The sequence below is a fragment of the Salvia splendens genome, chromosome 16 (assembly GCF_004379255.2).
Source record: "Salvia splendens isolate huo1 chromosome 16, SspV2, whole genome shotgun sequence".
Lineage (NCBI taxonomy): Eukaryota > Viridiplantae > Streptophyta > Magnoliopsida > Lamiales > Lamiaceae > Salvia > Salvia splendens.
In genome coordinates this window covers 31,154,423-31,177,885 of record NC_056047.1, presented here as the reverse complement: position 1 = coordinate 31,177,885, position 23,463 = coordinate 31,154,423, and the positions used below count along the sequence as shown (strand labels likewise).

At 53.5% G+C, this 23,463-nt stretch overlaps 45 non-coding genes across 45 annotated transcripts; all 45 read right to left on the bottom strand.

The window, feature by feature from the left end:
• Positions 1-292: 292 nt before the first annotated feature.
• LOC121772802 lies at positions 293-411 on the bottom strand. The gene has a single exon (XR_006044416.1). It is a non-coding gene; the product is annotated as a 5S ribosomal RNA (ribosomal RNA).
• Positions 412-813: 402 nt separating this feature from the next.
• On the bottom strand, positions 814-932 carry LOC121772800. Its single transcript, XR_006044414.1, has one exon. It is a non-coding gene; the product is annotated as a 5S ribosomal RNA (ribosomal RNA).
• A 402-nt stretch (positions 933-1,334) lies between these two features.
• Positions 1,335-1,453, bottom strand: LOC121772799. Its single transcript, XR_006044413.1, has one exon. It is a non-coding gene; the product is annotated as a 5S ribosomal RNA (ribosomal RNA).
• A 402-nt stretch (positions 1,454-1,855) lies between these two features.
• LOC121772798 lies at positions 1,856-1,974 on the bottom strand. The gene has a single exon (XR_006044412.1). It is a non-coding gene; the product is annotated as a 5S ribosomal RNA (ribosomal RNA).
• A 402-nt stretch (positions 1,975-2,376) lies between these two features.
• Positions 2,377-2,495, bottom strand: LOC121772797. Its single transcript, XR_006044411.1, has one exon. It is a non-coding gene; the product is annotated as a 5S ribosomal RNA (ribosomal RNA).
• Positions 2,496-2,897: 402 nt separating this feature from the next.
• On the bottom strand, positions 2,898-3,016 carry LOC121772796. The gene has a single exon (XR_006044410.1). It is a non-coding gene; the product is annotated as a 5S ribosomal RNA (ribosomal RNA).
• A 402-nt stretch (positions 3,017-3,418) lies between these two features.
• On the bottom strand, positions 3,419-3,537 carry LOC121772795. The gene has a single exon (XR_006044409.1). It is a non-coding gene; the product is annotated as a 5S ribosomal RNA (ribosomal RNA).
• Positions 3,538-3,939: 402 nt separating this feature from the next.
• Positions 3,940-4,058, bottom strand: LOC121772794. The gene has a single exon (XR_006044408.1). It is a non-coding gene; the product is annotated as a 5S ribosomal RNA (ribosomal RNA).
• A 402-nt stretch (positions 4,059-4,460) lies between these two features.
• Positions 4,461-4,579, bottom strand: LOC121772793. The gene has a single exon (XR_006044407.1). It is a non-coding gene; the product is annotated as a 5S ribosomal RNA (ribosomal RNA).
• A 402-nt stretch (positions 4,580-4,981) lies between these two features.
• Positions 4,982-5,100, bottom strand: LOC121772792. The gene has a single exon (XR_006044406.1). It is a non-coding gene; the product is annotated as a 5S ribosomal RNA (ribosomal RNA).
• A 402-nt stretch (positions 5,101-5,502) lies between these two features.
• On the bottom strand, positions 5,503-5,621 carry LOC121772791. The gene has a single exon (XR_006044405.1). It is a non-coding gene; the product is annotated as a 5S ribosomal RNA (ribosomal RNA).
• A 402-nt stretch (positions 5,622-6,023) lies between these two features.
• LOC121772789 lies at positions 6,024-6,142 on the bottom strand. The gene has a single exon (XR_006044403.1). It is a non-coding gene; the product is annotated as a 5S ribosomal RNA (ribosomal RNA).
• Positions 6,143-6,544: 402 nt separating this feature from the next.
• LOC121772788 lies at positions 6,545-6,663 on the bottom strand. Its single transcript, XR_006044402.1, has one exon. It is a non-coding gene; the product is annotated as a 5S ribosomal RNA (ribosomal RNA).
• A 402-nt stretch (positions 6,664-7,065) lies between these two features.
• Positions 7,066-7,184, bottom strand: LOC121772787. The gene has a single exon (XR_006044401.1). It is a non-coding gene; the product is annotated as a 5S ribosomal RNA (ribosomal RNA).
• A 402-nt stretch (positions 7,185-7,586) lies between these two features.
• LOC121772786 lies at positions 7,587-7,705 on the bottom strand. The gene has a single exon (XR_006044400.1). It is a non-coding gene; the product is annotated as a 5S ribosomal RNA (ribosomal RNA).
• Positions 7,706-8,107: 402 nt separating this feature from the next.
• Positions 8,108-8,226, bottom strand: LOC121772785. The gene has a single exon (XR_006044399.1). It is a non-coding gene; the product is annotated as a 5S ribosomal RNA (ribosomal RNA).
• A 402-nt stretch (positions 8,227-8,628) lies between these two features.
• On the bottom strand, positions 8,629-8,747 carry LOC121773156. Its single transcript, XR_006044727.1, has one exon. It is a non-coding gene; the product is annotated as a 5S ribosomal RNA (ribosomal RNA).
• Positions 8,748-9,149: 402 nt separating this feature from the next.
• On the bottom strand, positions 9,150-9,268 carry LOC121773155. The gene has a single exon (XR_006044726.1). It is a non-coding gene; the product is annotated as a 5S ribosomal RNA (ribosomal RNA).
• A 402-nt stretch (positions 9,269-9,670) lies between these two features.
• Positions 9,671-9,789, bottom strand: LOC121773154. The gene has a single exon (XR_006044725.1). It is a non-coding gene; the product is annotated as a 5S ribosomal RNA (ribosomal RNA).
• Positions 9,790-10,191: 402 nt separating this feature from the next.
• LOC121773153 lies at positions 10,192-10,310 on the bottom strand. The gene has a single exon (XR_006044724.1). It is a non-coding gene; the product is annotated as a 5S ribosomal RNA (ribosomal RNA).
• Positions 10,311-10,712: 402 nt separating this feature from the next.
• On the bottom strand, positions 10,713-10,831 carry LOC121773152. The gene has a single exon (XR_006044723.1). It is a non-coding gene; the product is annotated as a 5S ribosomal RNA (ribosomal RNA).
• A 402-nt stretch (positions 10,832-11,233) lies between these two features.
• On the bottom strand, positions 11,234-11,352 carry LOC121773150. The gene has a single exon (XR_006044721.1). It is a non-coding gene; the product is annotated as a 5S ribosomal RNA (ribosomal RNA).
• A 402-nt stretch (positions 11,353-11,754) lies between these two features.
• LOC121773149 lies at positions 11,755-11,873 on the bottom strand. Its single transcript, XR_006044720.1, has one exon. It is a non-coding gene; the product is annotated as a 5S ribosomal RNA (ribosomal RNA).
• A 402-nt stretch (positions 11,874-12,275) lies between these two features.
• Positions 12,276-12,394, bottom strand: LOC121773148. The gene has a single exon (XR_006044719.1). It is a non-coding gene; the product is annotated as a 5S ribosomal RNA (ribosomal RNA).
• Positions 12,395-12,796: 402 nt separating this feature from the next.
• Positions 12,797-12,915, bottom strand: LOC121773147. Its single transcript, XR_006044718.1, has one exon. It is a non-coding gene; the product is annotated as a 5S ribosomal RNA (ribosomal RNA).
• Positions 12,916-13,317: 402 nt separating this feature from the next.
• Positions 13,318-13,436, bottom strand: LOC121773146. The gene has a single exon (XR_006044717.1). It is a non-coding gene; the product is annotated as a 5S ribosomal RNA (ribosomal RNA).
• A 402-nt stretch (positions 13,437-13,838) lies between these two features.
• LOC121773145 lies at positions 13,839-13,957 on the bottom strand. The gene has a single exon (XR_006044716.1). It is a non-coding gene; the product is annotated as a 5S ribosomal RNA (ribosomal RNA).
• Positions 13,958-14,359: 402 nt separating this feature from the next.
• Positions 14,360-14,478, bottom strand: LOC121773144. Its single transcript, XR_006044715.1, has one exon. It is a non-coding gene; the product is annotated as a 5S ribosomal RNA (ribosomal RNA).
• Positions 14,479-14,880: 402 nt separating this feature from the next.
• LOC121773141 lies at positions 14,881-14,999 on the bottom strand. Its single transcript, XR_006044712.1, has one exon. It is a non-coding gene; the product is annotated as a 5S ribosomal RNA (ribosomal RNA).
• A 402-nt stretch (positions 15,000-15,401) lies between these two features.
• Positions 15,402-15,520, bottom strand: LOC121773140. Its single transcript, XR_006044711.1, has one exon. It is a non-coding gene; the product is annotated as a 5S ribosomal RNA (ribosomal RNA).
• A 402-nt stretch (positions 15,521-15,922) lies between these two features.
• LOC121773128 lies at positions 15,923-16,041 on the bottom strand. The gene has a single exon (XR_006044700.1). It is a non-coding gene; the product is annotated as a 5S ribosomal RNA (ribosomal RNA).
• Positions 16,042-16,443: 402 nt separating this feature from the next.
• On the bottom strand, positions 16,444-16,562 carry LOC121773115. The gene has a single exon (XR_006044688.1). It is a non-coding gene; the product is annotated as a 5S ribosomal RNA (ribosomal RNA).
• A 402-nt stretch (positions 16,563-16,964) lies between these two features.
• Positions 16,965-17,083, bottom strand: LOC121773104. Its single transcript, XR_006044677.1, has one exon. It is a non-coding gene; the product is annotated as a 5S ribosomal RNA (ribosomal RNA).
• Positions 17,084-17,485: 402 nt separating this feature from the next.
• LOC121773093 lies at positions 17,486-17,604 on the bottom strand. Its single transcript, XR_006044666.1, has one exon. It is a non-coding gene; the product is annotated as a 5S ribosomal RNA (ribosomal RNA).
• Positions 17,605-18,006: 402 nt separating this feature from the next.
• LOC121773081 lies at positions 18,007-18,125 on the bottom strand. The gene has a single exon (XR_006044657.1). It is a non-coding gene; the product is annotated as a 5S ribosomal RNA (ribosomal RNA).
• A 402-nt stretch (positions 18,126-18,527) lies between these two features.
• Positions 18,528-18,646, bottom strand: LOC121773070. Its single transcript, XR_006044646.1, has one exon. It is a non-coding gene; the product is annotated as a 5S ribosomal RNA (ribosomal RNA).
• A 402-nt stretch (positions 18,647-19,048) lies between these two features.
• On the bottom strand, positions 19,049-19,167 carry LOC121773060. The gene has a single exon (XR_006044636.1). It is a non-coding gene; the product is annotated as a 5S ribosomal RNA (ribosomal RNA).
• Positions 19,168-19,569: 402 nt separating this feature from the next.
• On the bottom strand, positions 19,570-19,688 carry LOC121773053. Its single transcript, XR_006044633.1, has one exon. It is a non-coding gene; the product is annotated as a 5S ribosomal RNA (ribosomal RNA).
• Positions 19,689-20,090: 402 nt separating this feature from the next.
• LOC121773042 lies at positions 20,091-20,209 on the bottom strand. Its single transcript, XR_006044632.1, has one exon. It is a non-coding gene; the product is annotated as a 5S ribosomal RNA (ribosomal RNA).
• A 402-nt stretch (positions 20,210-20,611) lies between these two features.
• Positions 20,612-20,730, bottom strand: LOC121773031. Its single transcript, XR_006044631.1, has one exon. It is a non-coding gene; the product is annotated as a 5S ribosomal RNA (ribosomal RNA).
• Positions 20,731-21,132: 402 nt separating this feature from the next.
• LOC121773019 lies at positions 21,133-21,251 on the bottom strand. Its single transcript, XR_006044626.1, has one exon. It is a non-coding gene; the product is annotated as a 5S ribosomal RNA (ribosomal RNA).
• Positions 21,252-21,652: 401 nt separating this feature from the next.
• Positions 21,653-21,771, bottom strand: LOC121773006. Its single transcript, XR_006044614.1, has one exon. It is a non-coding gene; the product is annotated as a 5S ribosomal RNA (ribosomal RNA).
• A 401-nt stretch (positions 21,772-22,172) lies between these two features.
• On the bottom strand, positions 22,173-22,291 carry LOC121772995. Its single transcript, XR_006044603.1, has one exon. It is a non-coding gene; the product is annotated as a 5S ribosomal RNA (ribosomal RNA).
• Positions 22,292-22,692: 401 nt separating this feature from the next.
• On the bottom strand, positions 22,693-22,811 carry LOC121772983. Its single transcript, XR_006044592.1, has one exon. It is a non-coding gene; the product is annotated as a 5S ribosomal RNA (ribosomal RNA).
• Positions 22,812-23,213: 402 nt separating this feature from the next.
• On the bottom strand, positions 23,214-23,332 carry LOC121772971. The gene has a single exon (XR_006044581.1). It is a non-coding gene; the product is annotated as a 5S ribosomal RNA (ribosomal RNA).
• Positions 23,333-23,463: the final 131 nt, after the last annotated feature.

Here is a 23,463-nt window from a genome sequence, read left to right as displayed (position 1 = left end):
CACAGCATATCATCGCGAAGCTCTCGCCGAGCCCCTCGTCCCCAGCCACGGGCGAAGCCCGCCGCTATAGCCGGGGGCGGAAAAAAGGTCGTTTCGAGCCGTTTTGGGCACTTTTCGACCTTAAATGCTGCTTTTCGGCACGTTTAACGCTGTGGGACCCACTCGTCATCAGCGCGCGAAGAACTTCGTGCCTTCCTTCTTCGCACTGTTCAACCACTAGCAGGTCATCGATTTTCGCACCTCAGTAAGAGCAACTGAAATGATGAAAAAAAAATTGACGTACTCGCAAAAAGGGGTGCAACACGAGGACTTCCCAGGGGGTCACCCATCCTAGTACTACTCTCGCCCAAGCACGCTTAACTTCGGAGTTCTGATGGGATCCGGTGCATTAGTGCTGGTATGATCGCACCCGTCAAACCATCCGCACTTTATTCTTTCATATCGTACGCTCCCGTACGCAGGTTCTGATCTCCCACCCTTCAGACGGCCATAACTTTTGATCCGGAAGGAGTTACGGGACCCACAGCATATCATCGCGAAGCTCTCGCCGAGCCCCTCGTCCCCAGCCACGGGCGAAGCCCGCCGCTATAGCCGGGGGCGGAAAAAAGGTCGTTTCGAGCCGTTTTGGGCACTTTTCGACCTTAAATGCTGCTTTTCGGCACGTTTAACGCTGTGGGACCCACTCGTCATCAGCGCGCGAAGAACTTCGTGCCTTCCTTCTTCGCACTGTTCAACCACTAGCAGGTCATCGATTTTCGCACCTCAGTAAGAGCAACTGAAATGATGAAAAAAAAATTGACGTACTCGCAAAAAGGGGTGCAACACGAGGACTTCCCAGGGGGTCACCCATCCTAGTACTACTCTCGCCCAAGCACGCTTAACTTCGGAGTTCTGATGGGATCCGGTGCATTAGTGCTGGTATGATCGCACCCGTCAAACCATCCGCACTTTATTCTTTCATATCGTACGCTCCCGTACGCAGGTTCTGATCTCCCACCCTTCAGACGGCCATAACTTTTGATCCGGAAGGAGTTACGGGACCCACAGCATATCATCGCGAAGCTCTCGCCGAGCCCCTCGTCCCCAGCCACGGGCGAAGCCCGCCGCTATAGCCGGGGGCGGAAAAAAGGTCGTTTCGAGCCGTTTTGGGCACTTTTCGACCTTAAATGCTGCTTTTCGGCACGTTTAACGCTGTGGGACCCACTCGTCATCAGCGCGCGAAGAACTTCGTGCCTTCCTTCTTCGCACTGTTCAACCACTAGCAGGTCATCGATTTTCGCACCTCAGTAAGAGCAACTGAAATGATGAAAAAAAAATTGACGTACTCGCAAAAAGGGGTGCAACACGAGGACTTCCCAGGGGGTCACCCATCCTAGTACTACTCTCGCCCAAGCACGCTTAACTTCGGAGTTCTGATGGGATCCGGTGCATTAGTGCTGGTATGATCGCACCCGTCAAACCATCCGCACTTTATTCTTTCATATCGTACGCTCCCGTACGCAGGTTCTGATCTCCCACCCTTCAGACGGCCATAACTTTTGATCCGGAAGGAGTTACGGGACCCACAGCATATCATCGCGAAGCTCTCGCCGAGCCCCTCGTCCCCAGCCACGGGCGAAGCCCGCCGCTATAGCCGGGGGCGGAAAAAAGGTCGTTTCGAGCCGTTTTGGGCACTTTTCGACCTTAAATGCTGCTTTTCGGCACGTTTAACGCTGTGGGACCCACTCGTCATCAGCGCGCGAAGAACTTCGTGCCTTCCTTCTTCGCACTGTTCAACCACTAGCAGGTCATCGATTTTCGCACCTCAGTAAGAGCAACTGAAATGATGAAAAAAAAATTGACGTACTCGCAAAAAGGGGTGCAACACGAGGACTTCCCAGGGGGTCACCCATCCTAGTACTACTCTCGCCCAAGCACGCTTAACTTCGGAGTTCTGATGGGATCCGGTGCATTAGTGCTGGTATGATCGCACCCGTCAAACCATCCGCACTTTATTCTTTCATATCGTACGCTCCCGTACGCAGGTTCTGATCTCCCACCCTTCAGACGGCCATAACTTTTGATCCGGAAGGAGTTACGGGACCCACAGCATATCATCGCGAAGCTCTCGCCGAGCCCCTCGTCCCCAGCCACGGGCGAAGCCCGCCGCTATAGCCGGGGGCGGAAAAAAGGTCGTTTCGAGCCGTTTTGGGCACTTTTCGACCTTAAATGCTGCTTTTCGGCACGTTTAACGCTGTGGGACCCACTCGTCATCAGCGCGCGAAGAACTTCGTGCCTTCCTTCTTCGCACTGTTCAACCACTAGCAGGTCATCGATTTTCGCACCTCAGTAAGAGCAACTGAAATGATGAAAAAAAAATTGACGTACTCGCAAAAAGGGGTGCAACACGAGGACTTCCCAGGGGGTCACCCATCCTAGTACTACTCTCGCCCAAGCACGCTTAACTTCGGAGTTCTGATGGGATCCGGTGCATTAGTGCTGGTATGATCGCACCCGTCAAACCATCCGCACTTTATTCTTTCATATCGTACGCTCCCGTACGCAGGTTCTGATCTCCCACCCTTCAGACGGCCATAACTTTTGATCCGGAAGGAGTTACGGGACCCACAGCATATCATCGCGAAGCTCTCGCCGAGCCCCTCGTCCCCAGCCACGGGCGAAGCCCGCCGCTATAGCCGGGGGCGGAAAAAAGGTCGTTTCGAGCCGTTTTGGGCACTTTTCGACCTTAAATGCTGCTTTTCGGCACGTTTAACGCTGTGGGACCCACTCGTCATCAGCGCGCGAAGAACTTCGTGCCTTCCTTCTTCGCACTGTTCAACCACTAGCAGGTCATCGATTTTCGCACCTCAGTAAGAGCAACTGAAATGATGAAAAAAAAATTGACGTACTCGCAAAAAGGGGTGCAACACGAGGACTTCCCAGGGGGTCACCCATCCTAGTACTACTCTCGCCCAAGCACGCTTAACTTCGGAGTTCTGATGGGATCCGGTGCATTAGTGCTGGTATGATCGCACCCGTCAAACCATCCGCACTTTATTCTTTCATATCGTACGCTCCCGTACGCAGGTTCTGATCTCCCACCCTTCAGACGGCCATAACTTTTGATCCGGAAGGAGTTACGGGACCCACAGCATATCATCGCGAAGCTCTCGCCGAGCCCCTCGTCCCCAGCCACGGGCGAAGCCCGCCGCTATAGCCGGGGGCGGAAAAAAGGTCGTTTCGAGCCGTTTTGGGCACTTTTCGACCTTAAATGCTGCTTTTCGGCACGTTTAACGCTGTGGGACCCACTCGTCATCAGCGCGCGAAGAACTTCGTGCCTTCCTTCTTCGCACTGTTCAACCACTAGCAGGTCATCGATTTTCGCACCTCAGTAAGAGCAACTGAAATGATGAAAAAAAAATTGACGTACTCGCAAAAAGGGGTGCAACACGAGGACTTCCCAGGGGGTCACCCATCCTAGTACTACTCTCGCCCAAGCACGCTTAACTTCGGAGTTCTGATGGGATCCGGTGCATTAGTGCTGGTATGATCGCACCCGTCAAACCATCCGCACTTTATTCTTTCATATCGTACGCTCCCGTACGCAGGTTCTGATCTCCCACCCTTCAGACGGCCATAACTTTTGATCCGGAAGGAGTTACGGGACCCACAGCATATCATCGCGAAGCTCTCGCCGAGCCCCTCGTCCCCAGCCACGGGCGAAGCCCGCCGCTATAGCCGGGGGCGGAAAAAAGGTCGTTTCGAGCCGTTTTGGGCACTTTTCGACCTTAAATGCTGCTTTTCGGCACGTTTAACGCTGTGGGACCCACTCGTCATCAGCGCGCGAAGAACTTCGTGCCTTCCTTCTTCGCACTGTTCAACCACTAGCAGGTCATCGATTTTCGCACCTCAGTAAGAGCAACTGAAATGATGAAAAAAAAATTGACGTACTCGCAAAAAGGGGTGCAACACGAGGACTTCCCAGGGGGTCACCCATCCTAGTACTACTCTCGCCCAAGCACGCTTAACTTCGGAGTTCTGATGGGATCCGGTGCATTAGTGCTGGTATGATCGCACCCGTCAAACCATCCGCACTTTATTCTTTCATATCGTACGCTCCCGTACGCAGGTTCTGATCTCCCACCCTTCAGACGGCCATAACTTTTGATCCGGAAGGAGTTACGGGACCCACAGCATATCATCGCGAAGCTCTCGCCGAGCCCCTCGTCCCCAGCCACGGGCGAAGCCCGCCGCTATAGCCGGGGGCGGAAAAAAGGTCGTTTCGAGCCGTTTTGGGCACTTTTCGACCTTAAATGCTGCTTTTCGGCACGTTTAACGCTGTGGGACCCACTCGTCATCAGCGCGCGAAGAACTTCGTGCCTTCCTTCTTCGCACTGTTCAACCACTAGCAGGTCATCGATTTTCGCACCTCAGTAAGAGCAACTGAAATGATGAAAAAAAAATTGACGTACTCGCAAAAAGGGGTGCAACACGAGGACTTCCCAGGGGGTCACCCATCCTAGTACTACTCTCGCCCAAGCACGCTTAACTTCGGAGTTCTGATGGGATCCGGTGCATTAGTGCTGGTATGATCGCACCCGTCAAACCATCCGCACTTTATTCTTTCATATCGTACGCTCCCGTACGCAGGTTCTGATCTCCCACCCTTCAGACGGCCATAACTTTTGATCCGGAAGGAGTTACGGGACCCACAGCATATCATCGCGAAGCTCTCGCCGAGCCCCTCGTCCCCAGCCACGGGCGAAGCCCGCCGCTATAGCCGGGGGCGGAAAAAAGGTCGTTTCGAGCCGTTTTGGGCACTTTTCGACCTTAAATGCTGCTTTTCGGCACGTTTAACGCTGTGGGACCCACTCGTCATCAGCGCGCGAAGAACTTCGTGCCTTCCTTCTTCGCACTGTTCAACCACTAGCAGGTCATCGATTTTCGCACCTCAGTAAGAGCAACTGAAATGATGAAAAAAAAATTGACGTACTCGCAAAAAGGGGTGCAACACGAGGACTTCCCAGGGGGTCACCCATCCTAGTACTACTCTCGCCCAAGCACGCTTAACTTCGGAGTTCTGATGGGATCCGGTGCATTAGTGCTGGTATGATCGCACCCGTCAAACCATCCGCACTTTATTCTTTCATATCGTACGCTCCCGTACGCAGGTTCTGATCTCCCACCCTTCAGACGGCCATAACTTTTGATCCGGAAGGAGTTACGGGACCCACAGCATATCATCGCGAAGCTCTCGCCGAGCCCCTCGTCCCCAGCCACGGGCGAAGCCCGCCGCTATAGCCGGGGGCGGAAAAAAGGTCGTTTCGAGCCGTTTTGGGCACTTTTCGACCTTAAATGCTGCTTTTCGGCACGTTTAACGCTGTGGGACCCACTCGTCATCAGCGCGCGAAGAACTTCGTGCCTTCCTTCTTCGCACTGTTCAACCACTAGCAGGTCATCGATTTTCGCACCTCAGTAAGAGCAACTGAAATGATGAAAAAAAAATTGACGTACTCGCAAAAAGGGGTGCAACACGAGGACTTCCCAGGGGGTCACCCATCCTAGTACTACTCTCGCCCAAGCACGCTTAACTTCGGAGTTCTGATGGGATCCGGTGCATTAGTGCTGGTATGATCGCACCCGTCAAACCATCCGCACTTTATTCTTTCATATCGTACGCTCCCGTACGCAGGTTCTGATCTCCCACCCTTCAGACGGCCATAACTTTTGATCCGGAAGGAGTTACGGGACCCACAGCATATCATCGCGAAGCTCTCGCCGAGCCCCTCGTCCCCAGCCACGGGCGAAGCCCGCCGCTATAGCCGGGGGCGGAAAAAAGGTCGTTTCGAGCCGTTTTGGGCACTTTTCGACCTTAAATGCTGCTTTTCGGCACGTTTAACGCTGTGGGACCCACTCGTCATCAGCGCGCGAAGAACTTCGTGCCTTCCTTCTTCGCACTGTTCAACCACTAGCAGGTCATCGATTTTCGCACCTCAGTAAGAGCAACTGAAATGATGAAAAAAAAATTGACGTACTCGCAAAAAGGGGTGCAACACGAGGACTTCCCAGGGGGTCACCCATCCTAGTACTACTCTCGCCCAAGCACGCTTAACTTCGGAGTTCTGATGGGATCCGGTGCATTAGTGCTGGTATGATCGCACCCGTCAAACCATCCGCACTTTATTCTTTCATATCGTACGCTCCCGTACGCAGGTTCTGATCTCCCACCCTTCAGACGGCCATAACTTTTGATCCGGAAGGAGTTACGGGACCCACAGCATATCATCGCGAAGCTCTCGCCGAGCCCCTCGTCCCCAGCCACGGGCGAAGCCCGCCGCTATAGCCGGGGGCGGAAAAAAGGTCGTTTCGAGCCGTTTTGGGCACTTTTCGACCTTAAATGCTGCTTTTCGGCACGTTTAACGCTGTGGGACCCACTCGTCATCAGCGCGCGAAGAACTTCGTGCCTTCCTTCTTCGCACTGTTCAACCACTAGCAGGTCATCGATTTTCGCACCTCAGTAAGAGCAACTGAAATGATGAAAAAAAAATTGACGTACTCGCAAAAAGGGGTGCAACACGAGGACTTCCCAGGGGGTCACCCATCCTAGTACTACTCTCGCCCAAGCACGCTTAACTTCGGAGTTCTGATGGGATCCGGTGCATTAGTGCTGGTATGATCGCACCCGTCAAACCATCCGCACTTTATTCTTTCATATCGTACGCTCCCGTACGCAGGTTCTGATCTCCCACCCTTCAGACGGCCATAACTTTTGATCCGGAAGGAGTTACGGGACCCACAGCATATCATCGCGAAGCTCTCGCCGAGCCCCTCGTCCCCAGCCACGGGCGAAGCCCGCCGCTATAGCCGGGGGCGGAAAAAAGGTCGTTTCGAGCCGTTTTGGGCACTTTTCGACCTTAAATGCTGCTTTTCGGCACGTTTAACGCTGTGGGACCCACTCGTCATCAGCGCGCGAAGAACTTCGTGCCTTCCTTCTTCGCACTGTTCAACCACTAGCAGGTCATCGATTTTCGCACCTCAGTAAGAGCAACTGAAATGATGAAAAAAAAATTGACGTACTCGCAAAAAGGGGTGCAACACGAGGACTTCCCAGGGGGTCACCCATCCTAGTACTACTCTCGCCCAAGCACGCTTAACTTCGGAGTTCTGATGGGATCCGGTGCATTAGTGCTGGTATGATCGCACCCGTCAAACCATCCGCACTTTATTCTTTCATATCGTACGCTCCCGTACGCAGGTTCTGATCTCCCACCCTTCAGACGGCCATAACTTTTGATCCGGAAGGAGTTACGGGACCCACAGCATATCATCGCGAAGCTCTCGCCGAGCCCCTCGTCCCCAGCCACGGGCGAAGCCCGCCGCTATAGCCGGGGGCGGAAAAAAGGTCGTTTCGAGCCGTTTTGGGCACTTTTCGACCTTAAATGCTGCTTTTCGGCACGTTTAACGCTGTGGGACCCACTCGTCATCAGCGCGCGAAGAACTTCGTGCCTTCCTTCTTCGCACTGTTCAACCACTAGCAGGTCATCGATTTTCGCACCTCAGTAAGAGCAACTGAAATGATGAAAAAAAAATTGACGTACTCGCAAAAAGGGGTGCAACACGAGGACTTCCCAGGGGGTCACCCATCCTAGTACTACTCTCGCCCAAGCACGCTTAACTTCGGAGTTCTGATGGGATCCGGTGCATTAGTGCTGGTATGATCGCACCCGTCAAACCATCCGCACTTTATTCTTTCATATCGTACGCTCCCGTACGCAGGTTCTGATCTCCCACCCTTCAGACGGCCATAACTTTTGATCCGGAAGGAGTTACGGGACCCACAGCATATCATCGCGAAGCTCTCGCCGAGCCCCTCGTCCCCAGCCACGGGCGAAGCCCGCCGCTATAGCCGGGGGCGGAAAAAAGGTCGTTTCGAGCCGTTTTGGGCACTTTTCGACCTTAAATGCTGCTTTTCGGCACGTTTAACGCTGTGGGACCCACTCGTCATCAGCGCGCGAAGAACTTCGTGCCTTCCTTCTTCGCACTGTTCAACCACTAGCAGGTCATCGATTTTCGCACCTCAGTAAGAGCAACTGAAATGATGAAAAAAAAATTGACGTACTCGCAAAAAGGGGTGCAACACGAGGACTTCCCAGGGGGTCACCCATCCTAGTACTACTCTCGCCCAAGCACGCTTAACTTCGGAGTTCTGATGGGATCCGGTGCATTAGTGCTGGTATGATCGCACCCGTCAAACCATCCGCACTTTATTCTTTCATATCGTACGCTCCCGTACGCAGGTTCTGATCTCCCACCCTTCAGACGGCCATAACTTTTGATCCGGAAGGAGTTACGGGACCCACAGCATATCATCGCGAAGCTCTCGCCGAGCCCCTCGTCCCCAGCCACGGGCGAAGCCCGCCGCTATAGCCGGGGGCGGAAAAAAGGTCGTTTCGAGCCGTTTTGGGCACTTTTCGACCTTAAATGCTGCTTTTCGGCACGTTTAACGCTGTGGGACCCACTCGTCATCAGCGCGCGAAGAACTTCGTGCCTTCCTTCTTCGCACTGTTCAACCACTAGCAGGTCATCGATTTTCGCACCTCAGTAAGAGCAACTGAAATGATGAAAAAAAAATTGACGTACTCGCAAAAAGGGGTGCAACACGAGGACTTCCCAGGGGGTCACCCATCCTAGTACTACTCTCGCCCAAGCACGCTTAACTTCGGAGTTCTGATGGGATCCGGTGCATTAGTGCTGGTATGATCGCACCCGTCAAACCATCCGCACTTTATTCTTTCATATCGTACGCTCCCGTACGCAGGTTCTGATCTCCCACCCTTCAGACGGCCATAACTTTTGATCCGGAAGGAGTTACGGGACCCACAGCATATCATCGCGAAGCTCTCGCCGAGCCCCTCGTCCCCAGCCACGGGCGAAGCCCGCCGCTATAGCCGGGGGCGGAAAAAAGGTCGTTTCGAGCCGTTTTGGGCACTTTTCGACCTTAAATGCTGCTTTTCGGCACGTTTAACGCTGTGGGACCCACTCGTCATCAGCGCGCGAAGAACTTCGTGCCTTCCTTCTTCGCACTGTTCAACCACTAGCAGGTCATCGATTTTCGCACCTCAGTAAGAGCAACTGAAATGATGAAAAAAAAATTGACGTACTCGCAAAAAGGGGTGCAACACGAGGACTTCCCAGGGGGTCACCCATCCTAGTACTACTCTCGCCCAAGCACGCTTAACTTCGGAGTTCTGATGGGATCCGGTGCATTAGTGCTGGTATGATCGCACCCGTCAAACCATCCGCACTTTATTCTTTCATATCGTACGCTCCCGTACGCAGGTTCTGATCTCCCACCCTTCAGACGGCCATAACTTTTGATCCGGAAGGAGTTACGGGACCCACAGCATATCATCGCGAAGCTCTCGCCGAGCCCCTCGTCCCCAGCCACGGGCGAAGCCCGCCGCTATAGCCGGGGGCGGAAAAAAGGTCGTTTCGAGCCGTTTTGGGCACTTTTCGACCTTAAATGCTGCTTTTCGGCACGTTTAACGCTGTGGGACCCACTCGTCATCAGCGCGCGAAGAACTTCGTGCCTTCCTTCTTCGCACTGTTCAACCACTAGCAGGTCATCGATTTTCGCACCTCAGTAAGAGCAACTGAAATGATGAAAAAAAAATTGACGTACTCGCAAAAAGGGGTGCAACACGAGGACTTCCCAGGGGGTCACCCATCCTAGTACTACTCTCGCCCAAGCACGCTTAACTTCGGAGTTCTGATGGGATCCGGTGCATTAGTGCTGGTATGATCGCACCCGTCAAACCATCCGCACTTTATTCTTTCATATCGTACGCTCCCGTACGCAGGTTCTGATCTCCCACCCTTCAGACGGCCATAACTTTTGATCCGGAAGGAGTTACGGGACCCACAGCATATCATCGCGAAGCTCTCGCCGAGCCCCTCGTCCCCAGCCACGGGCGAAGCCCGCCGCTATAGCCGGGGGCGGAAAAAAGGTCGTTTCGAGCCGTTTTGGGCACTTTTCGACCTTAAATGCTGCTTTTCGGCACGTTTAACGCTGTGGGACCCACTCGTCATCAGCGCGCGAAGAACTTCGTGCCTTCCTTCTTCGCACTGTTCAACCACTAGCAGGTCATCGATTTTCGCACCTCAGTAAGAGCAACTGAAATGATGAAAAAAAAATTGACGTACTCGCAAAAAGGGGTGCAACACGAGGACTTCCCAGGGGGTCACCCATCCTAGTACTACTCTCGCCCAAGCACGCTTAACTTCGGAGTTCTGATGGGATCCGGTGCATTAGTGCTGGTATGATCGCACCCGTCAAACCATCCGCACTTTATTCTTTCATATCGTACGCTCCCGTACGCAGGTTCTGATCTCCCACCCTTCAGACGGCCATAACTTTTGATCCGGAAGGAGTTACGGGACCCACAGCATATCATCGCGAAGCTCTCGCCGAGCCCCTCGTCCCCAGCCACGGGCGAAGCCCGCCGCTATAGCCGGGGGCGGAAAAAAGGTCGTTTCGAGCCGTTTTGGGCACTTTTCGACCTTAAATGCTGCTTTTCGGCACGTTTAACGCTGTGGGACCCACTCGTCATCAGCGCGCGAAGAACTTCGTGCCTTCCTTCTTCGCACTGTTCAACCACTAGCAGGTCATCGATTTTCGCACCTCAGTAAGAGCAACTGAAATGATGAAAAAAAAATTGACGTACTCGCAAAAAGGGGTGCAACACGAGGACTTCCCAGGGGGTCACCCATCCTAGTACTACTCTCGCCCAAGCACGCTTAACTTCGGAGTTCTGATGGGATCCGGTGCATTAGTGCTGGTATGATCGCACCCGTCAAACCATCCGCACTTTATTCTTTCATATCGTACGCTCCCGTACGCAGGTTCTGATCTCCCACCCTTCAGACGGCCATAACTTTTGATCCGGAAGGAGTTACGGGACCCACAGCATATCATCGCGAAGCTCTCGCCGAGCCCCTCGTCCCCAGCCACGGGCGAAGCCCGCCGCTATAGCCGGGGGCGGAAAAAAGGTCGTTTCGAGCCGTTTTGGGCACTTTTCGACCTTAAATGCTGCTTTTCGGCACGTTTAACGCTGTGGGACCCACTCGTCATCAGCGCGCGAAGAACTTCGTGCCTTCCTTCTTCGCACTGTTCAACCACTAGCAGGTCATCGATTTTCGCACCTCAGTAAGAGCAACTGAAATGATGAAAAAAAAATTGACGTACTCGCAAAAAGGGGTGCAACACGAGGACTTCCCAGGGGGTCACCCATCCTAGTACTACTCTCGCCCAAGCACGCTTAACTTCGGAGTTCTGATGGGATCCGGTGCATTAGTGCTGGTATGATCGCACCCGTCAAACCATCCGCACTTTATTCTTTCATATCGTACGCTCCCGTACGCAGGTTCTGATCTCCCACCCTTCAGACGGCCATAACTTTTGATCCGGAAGGAGTTACGGGACCCACAGCATATCATCGCGAAGCTCTCGCCGAGCCCCTCGTCCCCAGCCACGGGCGAAGCCCGCCGCTATAGCCGGGGGCGGAAAAAAGGTCGTTTCGAGCCGTTTTGGGCACTTTTCGACCTTAAATGCTGCTTTTCGGCACGTTTAACGCTGTGGGACCCACTCGTCATCAGCGCGCGAAGAACTTCGTGCCTTCCTTCTTCGCACTGTTCAACCACTAGCAGGTCATCGATTTTCGCACCTCAGTAAGAGCAACTGAAATGATGAAAAAAAAATTGACGTACTCGCAAAAAGGGGTGCAACACGAGGACTTCCCAGGGGGTCACCCATCCTAGTACTACTCTCGCCCAAGCACGCTTAACTTCGGAGTTCTGATGGGATCCGGTGCATTAGTGCTGGTATGATCGCACCCGTCAAACCATCCGCACTTTATTCTTTCATATCGTACGCTCCCGTACGCAGGTTCTGATCTCCCACCCTTCAGACGGCCATAACTTTTGATCCGGAAGGAGTTACGGGACCCACAGCATATCATCGCGAAGCTCTCGCCGAGCCCCTCGTCCCCAGCCACGGGCGAAGCCCGCCGCTATAGCCGGGGGCGGAAAAAAGGTCGTTTCGAGCCGTTTTGGGCACTTTTCGACCTTAAATGCTGCTTTTCGGCACGTTTAACGCTGTGGGACCCACTCGTCATCAGCGCGCGAAGAACTTCGTGCCTTCCTTCTTCGCACTGTTCAACCACTAGCAGGTCATCGATTTTCGCACCTCAGTAAGAGCAACTGAAATGATGAAAAAAAAATTGACGTACTCGCAAAAAGGGGTGCAACACGAGGACTTCCCAGGGGGTCACCCATCCTAGTACTACTCTCGCCCAAGCACGCTTAACTTCGGAGTTCTGATGGGATCCGGTGCATTAGTGCTGGTATGATCGCACCCGTCAAACCATCCGCACTTTATTCTTTCATATCGTACGCTCCCGTACGCAGGTTCTGATCTCCCACCCTTCAGACGGCCATAACTTTTGATCCGGAAGGAGTTACGGGACCCACAGCATATCATCGCGAAGCTCTCGCCGAGCCCCTCGTCCCCAGCCACGGGCGAAGCCCGCCGCTATAGCCGGGGGCGGAAAAAAGGTCGTTTCGAGCCGTTTTGGGCACTTTTCGACCTTAAATGCTGCTTTTCGGCACGTTTAACGCTGTGGGACCCACTCGTCATCAGCGCGCGAAGAACTTCGTGCCTTCCTTCTTCGCACTGTTCAACCACTAGCAGGTCATCGATTTTCGCACCTCAGTAAGAGCAACTGAAATGATGAAAAAAAAATTGACGTACTCGCAAAAAGGGGTGCAACACGAGGACTTCCCAGGGGGTCACCCATCCTAGTACTACTCTCGCCCAAGCACGCTTAACTTCGGAGTTCTGATGGGATCCGGTGCATTAGTGCTGGTATGATCGCACCCGTCAAACCATCCGCACTTTATTCTTTCATATCGTACGCTCCCGTACGCAGGTTCTGATCTCCCACCCTTCAGACGGCCATAACTTTTGATCCGGAAGGAGTTACGGGACCCACAGCATATCATCGCGAAGCTCTCGCCGAGCCCCTCGTCCCCAGCCACGGGCGAAGCCCGCCGCTATAGCCGGGGGCGGAAAAAAGGTCGTTTCGAGCCGTTTTGGGCACTTTTCGACCTTAAATGCTGCTTTTCGGCACGTTTAACGCTGTGGGACCCACTCGTCATCAGCGCGCGAAGAACTTCGTGCCTTCCTTCTTCGCACTGTTCAACCACTAGCAGGTCATCGATTTTCGCACCTCAGTAAGAGCAACTGAAATGATGAAAAAAAAATTGACGTACTCGCAAAAAGGGGTGCAACACGAGGACTTCCCAGGGGGTCACCCATCCTAGTACTACTCTCGCCCAAGCACGCTTAACTTCGGAGTTCTGATGGGATCCGGTGCATTAGTGCTGGTATGATCGCACCCGTCAAACCATCCGCACTTTATTCTTTCATATCGTACGCTCCCGTACGCAGGTTCTGATCTCCCACCCTTCAGACGGCCATAACTTTTGATCCGGAAGGAGTTACGGGACCCACAGCATATCATCGCGAAGCTCTCGCCGAGCCCCTCGTCCCCAGCCACGGGCGAAGCCCGCCGCTATAGCCGGGGGCGGAAAAAAGGTCGTTTCGAGCCGTTTTGGGCACTTTTCGACCTTAAATGCTGCTTTTCGGCACGTTTAACGCTGTGGGACCCACTCGTCATCAGCGCGCGAAGAACTTCGTGCCTTCCTTCTTCGCACTGTTCAACCACTAGCAGGTCATCGATTTTCGCACCTCAGTAAGAGCAACTGAAATGATGAAAAAAAAATTGACGTACTCGCAAAAAGGGGTGCAACACGAGGACTTCCCAGGGGGTCACCCATCCTAGTACTACTCTCGCCCAAGCACGCTTAACTTCGGAGTTCTGATGGGATCCGGTGCATTAGTGCTGGTATGATCGCACCCGTCAAACCATCCGCACTTTATTCTTTCATATCGTACGCTCCCGTACGCAGGTTCTGATCTCCCACCCTTCAGACGGCCATAACTTTTGATCCGGAAGGAGTTACGGGACCCACAGCATATCATCGCGAAGCTCTCGCCGAGCCCCTCGTCCCCAGCCACGGGCGAAGCCCGCCGCTATAGCCGGGGGCGGAAAAAAGGTCGTTTCGAGCCGTTTTGGGCACTTTTCGACCTTAAATGCTGCTTTTCGGCACGTTTAACGCTGTGGGACCCACTCGTCATCAGCGCGCGAAGAACTTCGTGCCTTCCTTCTTCGCACTGTTCAACCACTAGCAGGTCATCGATTTTCGCACCTCAGTAAGAGCAACTGAAATGATGAAAAAAAAATTGACGTACTCGCAAAAAGGGGTGCAACACGAGGACTTCCCAGGGGGTCACCCATCCTAGTACTACTCTCGCCCAAGCACGCTTAACTTCGGAGTTCTGATGGGATCCGGTGCATTAGTGCTGGTATGATCGCACCCGTCAAACCATCCGCACTTTATTCTTTCATATCGTACGCTCCCGTACGCAGGTTCTGATCTCCCACCCTTCAGACGGCCATAACTTTTGATCCGGAAGGAGTTACGGGACCCACAGCATATCATCGCGAAGCTCTCGCCGAGCCCCTCGTCCCCAGCCACGGGCGAAGCCCGCCGCTATAGCCGGGGGCGGAAAAAAGGTCGTTTCGAGCCGTTTTGGGCACTTTTCGACCTTAAATGCTGCTTTTCGGCACGTTTAACGCTGTGGGACCCACTCGTCATCAGCGCGCGAAGAACTTCGTGCCTTCCTTCTTCGCACTGTTCAACCACTAGCAGGTCATCGATTTTCGCACCTCAGTAAGAGCAACTGAAATGATGAAAAAAAAATTGACGTACTCGCAAAAAGGGGTGCAACACGAGGACTTCCCAGGGGGTCACCCATCCTAGTACTACTCTCGCCCAAGCACGCTTAACTTCGGAGTTCTGATGGGATCCGGTGCATTAGTGCTGGTATGATCGCACCCGTCAAACCATCCGCACTTTATTCTTTCATATCGTACGCTCCCGTACGCAGGTTCTGATCTCCCACCCTTCAGACGGCCATAACTTTTGATCCGGAAGGAGTTACGGGACCCACAGCATATCATCGCGAAGCTCTCGCCGAGCCCCTCGTCCCCAGCCACGGGCGAAGCCCGCCGCTATAGCCGGGGGCGGAAAAAAGGTCGTTTCGAGCCGTTTTGGGCACTTTTCGACCTTAAATGCTGCTTTTCGGCACGTTTAACGCTGTGGGACCCACTCGTCATCAGCGCGCGAAGAACTTCGTGCCTTCCTTCTTCGCACTGTTCAACCACTAGCAGGTCATCGATTTTCGCACCTCAGTAAGAGCAACTGAAATGATGAAAAAAAAATTGACGTACTCGCAAAAAGGGGTGCAACACGAGGACTTCCCAGGGGGTCACCCATCCTAGTACTACTCTCGCCCAAGCACGCTTAACTTCGGAGTTCTGATGGGATCCGGTGCATTAGTGCTGGTATGATCGCACCCGTCAAACCATCCGCACTTTATTCTTTCATATCGTACGCTCCCGTACGCAGGTTCTGATCTCCCACCCTTCAGACGGCCATAACTTTTGATCCGGAAGGAGTTACGGGACCCACAGCATATCATCGCGAAGCTCTCGCCGAGCCCCTCGTCCCCAGCCACGGGCGAAGCCCGCCGCTATAGCCGGGGGCGGAAAAAAGGTCGTTTCGAGCCGTTTTGGGCACTTTTCGACCTTAAATGCTGCTTTTCGGCACGTTTAACGCTGTGGGACCCACTCGTCATCAGCGCGCGAAGAACTTCGTGCCTTCCTTCTTCGCACTGTTCAACCACTAGCAGGTCATCGATTTTCGCACCTCAGTAAGAGCAACTGAAATGATGAAAAAAAAATTGACGTACTCGCAAAAAGGGGTGCAACACGAGGACTTCCCAGGGGGTCACCCATCCTAGTACTACTCTCGCCCAAGCACGCTTAACTTCGGAGTTCTGATGGGATCCGGTGCATTAGTGCTGGTATGATCGCACCCGTCAAACCATCCGCACTTTATTCTTTCATATCGTACGCTCCCGTACGCAGGTTCTGATCTCCCACCCTTCAGACGGCCATAACTTTTGATCCGGAAGGAGTTACGGGACCCACAGCATATCATCGCGAAGCTCTCGCCGAGCCCCTCGTCCCCAGCCACGGGCGAAGCCCGCCGCTATAGCCGGGGGCGGAAAAAAGGTCGTTTCGAGCCGTTTTGGGCACTTTTCGACCTTAAATGCTGCTTTTCGGCACGTTTAACGCTGTGGGACCCACTCGTCATCAGCGCGCGAAGAACTTCGTGCCTTCCTTCTTCGCACTGTTCAACCACTAGCAGGTCATCGATTTTCGCACCTCAGTAAGAGCAACTGAAATGATGAAAAAAAAATTGACGTACTCGCAAAAAGGGGTGCAACACGAGGACTTCCCAGGGGGTCACCCATCCTAGTACTACTCTCGCCCAAGCACGCTTAACTTCGGAGTTCTGATGGGATCCGGTGCATTAGTGCTGGTATGATCGCACCCGTCAAACCATCCGCACTTTATTCTTTCATATCGTACGCTCCCGTACGCAGGTTCTGATCTCCCACCCTTCAGACGGCCATAACTTTTGATCCGGAAGGAGTTACGGGACCCACAGCATATCATCGCGAAGCTCTCGCCGAGCCCCTCGTCCCCAGCCACGGGCGAAGCCCGCCGCTATAGCCGGGGGCGGAAAAAAGGTCGTTTCGAGCCGTTTTGGGCACTTTTCGACCTTAAATGCTGCTTTTCGGCACGTTTAACGCTGTGGGACCCACTCGTCATCAGCGCGCGAAGAACTTCGTGCCTTCCTTCTTCGCACTGTTCAACCACTAGCAGGTCATCGATTTTCGCACCTCAGTAAGAGCAACTGAAATGATGAAAAAAAAATTGACGTACTCGCAAAAAGGGGTGCAACACGAGGACTTCCCAGGGGGTCACCCATCCTAGTACTACTCTCGCCCAAGCACGCTTAACTTCGGAGTTCTGATGGGATCCGGTGCATTAGTGCTGGTATGATCGCACCCATCAAACCATCCGCACTTTATTCTTTCATATCGTACGCTCCCGTACGCAGGTTCTGATCTCCCACCCTTCAGACGGCCATAACTTTTGATCCGGAAGGAGTTACGGGACCCACAGCATATCATCGCGAAGCTCTCGCCGAGCCCCTCGTCCCCAGCCACGGGCGAAGCCCGCCGCTATAGCCGGGGGCGGAAAAAAGGTCGTTTCGAGCCGTTTTGGGCACTTTTCGACCTTAAATGCTGCTTTTCGGCACGTTTAACGCTGTGGGACCCACTCGTCATCAGCGCGCGAAGAACTTCGTGCCTTCCTTCTTCGCACTGTTCAACCACTAGCAGGTCATCGATTTTCGCACCTCAGTAAGAGCAACTGAAATGATGAAAAAAAAATTGACGTACTCGCAAAAAGGGGTGCAACACGAGGACTTCCCAGGGGGTCACCCATCCTAGTACTACTCTCGCCCAAGCACGCTTAACTTCGGAGTTCTGATGGGATCCGGTGCATTAGTGCTGGTATGATCGCACCCGTCAAACCATCCGCACTTTATTCTTTCATATCGTACGCTCCCGTACGCAGGTTCTGATCTCCCACCCTTCAGACGGCCATAACTTTTGATCCGGAAGGAGTTACGGGACCCACAGCATATCATCGCGAAGCTCTCGCCGAGCCCCTCGTCCCCAGCCACGGGCGAAGCCCGCCGCTATAGCCGGGGGCGGAAAAAAGGTCGTTTCGAGCCGTTTTGGGCACTTTTCGACCTTAAATGCTGCTTTTCGGCACGTTTAACGCTGTGGGACCCACTCGTCATCAGCGCGCGAAGAACTTCGTGCCTTCCTTCTTCGCACTGTTCAACCACTAGCAGGTCATCGATTTTCGCACCTCAGTAAGAGCAACTGAAATGATGAAAAAAAAATTGACGTACTCGCAAAAAGGGGTGCAACACGAGGACTTCCCAGGGGGTCACCCATCCTAGTACTACTCTCGCCCAAGCACGCTTAACTTCGGAGTTCTGATGGGATCCGGTGCATTAGTGCTGGTATGATCGCACCCATCAAACCATCCGCACTTTATTCTTTCATATCGTACGCTCCCGTACGCAGGTTCTGATCTCCCACCCTTCAGACGGCCATAACTTTTGATCCGGAAGGAGTTACGGGACCCACAGCATATCATCGCGAAGCTCTCGCCGAGCCCCTCGTCCCCAGCCACGGGCGAAGCCCGCCGCTATAGCCGGGGGCGGAAAAAAGGTCGTTTCGAGCCGTTTTGGGCACTTTTCGACCTTAAATGCTGCTTTTCGGCACGTTTAACGCTGTGGGACCCACTCGTCATCAGCGCGCGAAGAACTTCGTGCCTTCCTTCTTCGCACTGTTCAACCACTAGCAGGTCATCGATTTTCGCACCTCAGTAAGAGCAACTGAAATGATGAAAAAAAAATTGACGTACTCGCAAAAAGGGGTGCAACACGAGGACTTCCCAGGGGGTCACCCATCCTAGTACTACTCTCGCCCAAGCACGCTTAACTTCGGAGTTCTGATGGGATCCGGTGCATTAGTGCTGGTATGATCGCACCCGTCAAACCATCCGCACTTTATTCTTTCATATCGTACGCTCCCGTACGCAGGTTCTGATCTCCCACCCTTCAGACGGCCATAACTTTTGATCCGGAAGGAGTTACGGGACCCACAGCATATCATCGCGAAGCTCTCGCCGAGCCCCTCGTCCCCAGCCACGGGCGAAGCCCGCCGCTATAGCCGGGGGCGGAAAAAAGGTCGTTTCGAGCCGTTTTGGGCACTTTTCGACCTTAAATGCTGCTTTTCGGCACGTTTAACGCTGTGGGACCCACTCGTCATCAGCGCGCGAAGAACTTCGTGCCTTCCTTCTTCGCACTGTTCAACCACTAGCAGGTCATCGATTTTCGCACCTCAGTAAGAGCAACTGAAATGATGAAAAAAAAATTGACGTACTCGCAAAAAGGGGTGCAACACGAGGACTTCCCAGGGGGTCACCCATCCTAGTACTACTCTCGCCCAAGCACGCTTAACTTCGGAGTTCTGATGGGATCCGGTGCATTAGTGCTGGTATGATCGCACCCATCAAACCATCCGCACTTTATTCTTTCATATCGTACGCTCCCGTACGCAGGTTCTGATCTCCCACCCTTCAGACGGCCATAACTTTTGATCCGGAAGGAGTTACGGGACCCACAGCATATCATCGCGAAGCTCTCGCCGAGCCCCTCGTCCCCAGCCACGGGCGAAGCCCGCCGCTATAGCCGGGGGCGGAAAAAAGGTCGTTTCGAGCCGTTTTGGGCACTTTTCGACCTTAAATGCTGCTTTTCGGCACGTTTAACGCTGTGGGACCCACTCGTCATCAGCGCGCGAAGAACTTCGTGCCTTCCTTCTTCGCACTGTTCAACCACTAGCAGGTCATCGATTTTCGCACCTCAGTAAGAGCAACTGAAATGATGAAAAAAAAATTGACGTACTCGCAAAAAGGGGTGCAACACGAGGACTTCCCAGGGGGTCACCCATCCTAGTACTACTCTCGCCCAAGCACGCTTAACTTCGGAGTTCTGATGGGATCCGGTGCATTAGTGCTGGTATGATCGCACCCGTCAAACCATCCGCACTTTATTCTTTCATATCGTACGCTCCCGTACGCAGGTTCTGATCTCCCACCCTTCAGACGGCCATAACTTTTGATCCGGAAGGAGTTACGGGACCCACAGCATATCATCGCGAAGCTCTCGCCGAGCCCCTCGTCCCCAGCCACGGGCGAAGCCCGCCGCTATAGCCGGGGGCGGAAAAAAGGTCGTTTCGAGCCGTTTTGGGCACTTTTCGACCTTAAATGCTGCTTTTCGGCACGTTTAACGCTGTGGGACCCACTCGTCATCAGCGCGCGAAGAACTTCGTGCCTTCCTTCTTCGCACTGTTCAACCACTAGCAGGTCATCGATTTTCGCACCTCAGTAAGAGCAACTGAAATGATGAAAAAAAAATTGACGTACTCGCAAAAAGGGGTGCAACACGAGGACTTCCCAGGGGGTCACCCATCCTAGTACTACTCTCGCCCAAGCACGCTTAACTTCGGAGTTCTGATGGGATCCGGTGCATTAGTGCTGGTATGATCGCACCCATCAAACCATCCGCACTTTATTCTTTCATATCGTACGCTCCCGTACGCAGGTTCTGATCTCCCACCCTTCAGACGGCCATAACTTTTGATCCGGAAGGAGTTACGGGACCCACAGCATATCATCGCGAAGCTCTCGCCGAGCCCCTCGTCCCCAGCCACGGGCGAAGCCCGCCGCTATAGCCGGGGGCGGAAAAAAGGTCGTTTCGAGCCGTTTTGGGCACTTTTCGACCTTAAATGCTGCTTTTCGGCACGTTTAACGCTGTGGGACCCACTCGTCATCAGCGCGCGAAGAACTTCGTGCCTTCCTTCTTCGCACTGTTCAACCACTAGCAGGTCATCGATTTTCGCACCTCAGTAAGAGCAACTGAAATGATGAAAAAAAAATTGACGTACTCGCAAAAAGGGGTGCAACACGAGGACTTCCCAGGGGGTCACCCATCCTAGTACTACTCTCGCCCAAGCACGCTTAACTTCGGAGTTCTGATGGGATCCGGTGCATTAGTGCTGGTATGATCGCACCCATCAAACCATCCGCACTTTATTCTTTCATATCGTACGCTCCCGTACGCAGGTTCTGATCTCCCACCCTTCAGACGGCCATAACTTTTGATCCGGAAGGAGTTACGGGACCCACAGCATATCATCGCGAAGCTCTCGCCGAGCCCCTCGTCCCCAGCCACGGGCGAAGCCCGCCGCTATAGCCGGGGGCGGAAAAAAGGTCGTTTCGAGCCGTTTTGGGCACTTTTCGACCTTAAATGCTGCTTTTCGGCACGTTTAACGCTGTGGGACCCACTCGTCATCAGCGCGCGAAGAACTTCGTGCCTTCCTTCTTCGCACTGTTCAACCACTAGCAGGTCATCGATTTTCGCACCTCAGTAAGAGCAACTGAAATGATGAAAAAAAAATTGACGTACTCGCAAAAAGGGGTGCAACACGAGGACTTCCCAGGGGGTCACCCATCCTAGTACTACTCTCGCCCAAGCACGCTTAACTTCGGAGTTCTGATGGGATCCGGTGCATTAGTGCTGGTATGATCGCACCCATCAAACCATCCGCACTTTATTCTTTCATATCGTACGCTCCCGTACGCAGGTTCTGATCTCCCACCCTTCAGACGGCCATAACTTTTGATCCGGAAGGAGTTACGGGACCCACAGCATATCATCGCGAAGCTCTCGCCGAGCCCCTCGTCCCCAGCCACGGGCGAAGCCCGCCGCTATAGCCGGGGGCGGAAAAAAGGTCGTTTCGAGCCGTTTTGGGCACTTTTCGACCTTAAATGCTGCTTTTCGGCACGTTTAACGCTGTGGGACCCACTCGTCATCAGCGCGCGAAGAACTTCGTGCCTTCCTTCTTCGCACTGTTCAACCACTAGCAGGTCATCGATTTTCGCACCTCAGTAAGAGCAACTGAAATGATGAAAAAAAATTGACGTACTCGCAAAAAGGGGTGCAACACGAGGACTTCCCAGGGGGTCACCCATCCTAGTACTACTCTCGCCCAAGCACGCTTAACTTCGGAGTTCTGATGGGATCCGGTGCATTAGTGCTGGTATGATCGCACCCATCAAACCATCCGCACTTTATTCTTTCATATCGTACGCTCCCGTACGCAGGTTCTGATCTCCCACCCTTCAGACGGCCATAACTTTTGATCCGGAAGGAGTTACGGGACCCACAGCATATCATCGCGAAGCTCTCGCCGAGCCCCTCGTCCCCAGCCACGGGCGAAGCCCGCCGCTATAGCCGGGGGCGGAAAAAAGGTCGTTTCGAGCCGTTTTGGGCACTTTTCGACCTTAAATGCTGCTTTTCGGCACGTTTAACGCTGTGGGACCCACTCGTCATCAGCGCGCGAAGAACTTCGTGCCTTCCTTCTTCGCACTGTTCAACCACTAGCAGGTCATCGATTTTCGCACCTCAGTAAGAGCAACTGAAATGATGAAAAAAAATTGACGTACTCGCAAAAAGGGGTGCAACACGAGGACTTCCCAGGGGGTCACCCATCCTAGTACTACTCTCGCCCAAGCACGCTTAACTTCGGAGTTCTGATGGGATCCGGTGCATTAGTGCTGGTATGATCGCACCCATCAAACCATCCGCACTTTATTCTTTCATATCGTACGCTCCCGTACGCAGGTTCTGATCTCCCACCCTTCAGACGGCCATAACTTTTGATCCGGAAGGAGTTACGGGACCCACAGCATATCATCGCGAAGCTCTCGCCGAGCCCCTCGTCCCCAGCCACGGGCGAAGCCCGCCGCTATAGCCGGGGGCGGAAAAAAGGTCGTTTCGAGCCGTTTTGGGCACTTTTCGACCTTAAATGCTGCTTTTCGGCACGTTTAACGCTGTGGGACCCACTCGTTATCAGCGCGCGAAGAACTTCGTGCCTTCCTTCTTCGCACTGTTCAACCACTAGCAGGTCATCGATTTTCGCACCTCAGTAAGAGCAACTGAAATGATGAAAAAAAATTGACGTACTCGCAAAAAGGGGTGCAACACGAGGACTTCCCAGGGGGTCACCCATCCTAGTACTACTCTCGCCCAAGCACGCTTAACTTCGGAGTTCTGATGGGATCCGGTGCATTAGTGCTGGTATGATCGCACCCATCAAACCATCCGCACTTTATTCTTTCATATCGTACGCTCCCGTACGCAGGTTCTGATCTCCCACCCTTCAGACGGCCATAACTTTTGATCCGGAAGGAGTTACGGGACCCACAGCATATCATCGCGAAGCTCTCGCCGAGCCCCTCGTCCCCAGCCACGGGCGAAGCCCGCCGCTGATAGCCGGGGGCGGAAAAAAGGTCGTTTCGAGCCGTTTTGGGCACTTTTCGACCTTAAATGCTGCTTTTCGGCACGTTTAACGCTGTGGGACCCACTCGTCATCAGCGCGCGAAGAACTTCGTGCCTTCCTTCTTCGCACTCTTCAACCACTAGCAGGTCATCGATTTTCGCACCTCAGTAAGAGCAACTGAAATGATGAAAAAAAATTGACGTACTCGCAAAAAGGGGTGCAACACGAGGACTTCCCAGGGGGTCACCCATCCTAGTACTACTCTCGCCCAAGCACGCTTAACTTCGGAGTTCTGATGGGATCCGGTGCATTAGTGCTGGTATGATCGCACCCATCAAACCATCCGCACTTTATTCTTTCATATCGTACGCTCCCGTACGCAGGTTCTGATCTCCCACCCTTCAGACGGCCATAACTTTTGAACCGGAAGGAGTTACGGGACCCACAGCATATCATCGCGAAGC